The sequence below is a fragment of the Arachis ipaensis genome, chromosome B09 (genome assembly GCF_000816755.2).
Source record: "Arachis ipaensis cultivar K30076 chromosome B09, Araip1.1, whole genome shotgun sequence".
In the NCBI taxonomy this organism is placed as follows: Eukaryota; Viridiplantae; Streptophyta; class Magnoliopsida; order Fabales; family Fabaceae; genus Arachis; species Arachis ipaensis.
In genome coordinates, this window is record NC_029793.2 from 17,422,945 (window position 1) to 17,423,964 (window position 1,020).

Consider the following 1,020-nt stretch of genomic DNA (forward strand, 5'->3'; position numbering starts at 1 on the left):
CTATTTCATATTAAATTATTATTATTATTATTAGATGAATCATGCTATTTATTTTAAGTGACTTGCATGCTAACTCAAAACTCATTTATCATCATTGTCGAATGAAATTTTAATAAAATTATATTAACATTTGAATAATTAAACAATAAATGAATTATCAGTATATGCATCAATATTCTTTTCTTCTTCTTTATTTTCTTTTTTCTTTTTTTTTTATTTTTTTAACCTTTATATCTAAAATGATTAGAGACGACCAGCATCATAAAATAATTAGACCGAATTAAAGATAAATAAAAGAGCAATTGCAGGTATTCGAAAGAAAAAAAGATAACAAATAAAAATTTGATAAAGGTTTATAGTTTTCAATAATTTTTTTTATTATTAGTTGGATTTTTTATTACTTATTTGAATATTAACGCTTTTAAAATTATTAAAATGTATGTTCGTAAAAATTAATTTTTTTTCAATTGTAACACAGGCTTTTTTACCTATATACGCACAAAAAATTCATTTATTCCCAAAATGCGCATAGGTGAAAATTGTTCTCAAAATGCGCAGCTCCATTTCATACATGGCGACCACGAAATGGATTTTAACACCATTTCAGGCTAGGTGCCCACGATATGGGAGCACCATGTCAGGTACACCAGGCACGAAATGGAGATCCCATTTCATGGGTGGTAGCAACGAAATGGACAGATCAAATCAGAGGCGACAGACGCGGACAGACCCTTGGTGCGTGTTTGGATTTACGTTGGTCAAACTGGAGTTTAAATAAAAGTGATTTTATAGAATTGATTTTGGGTAGAAGTGAGTTTGTGCCAACATGATTTATGTTTGGCAATTTTTACCAAAATTAATTTTGATAAAATAAATATTGTTTGGATAATATTAGTTAAAATCAGTCCTAGATAAATAATTAATTAATTACTAAAAAATATAATATTAAATTATAATATTATTTTTTAAATATATTTAATCTTTTTATATATATTTTTAGTATTTTTTATATAATATTTT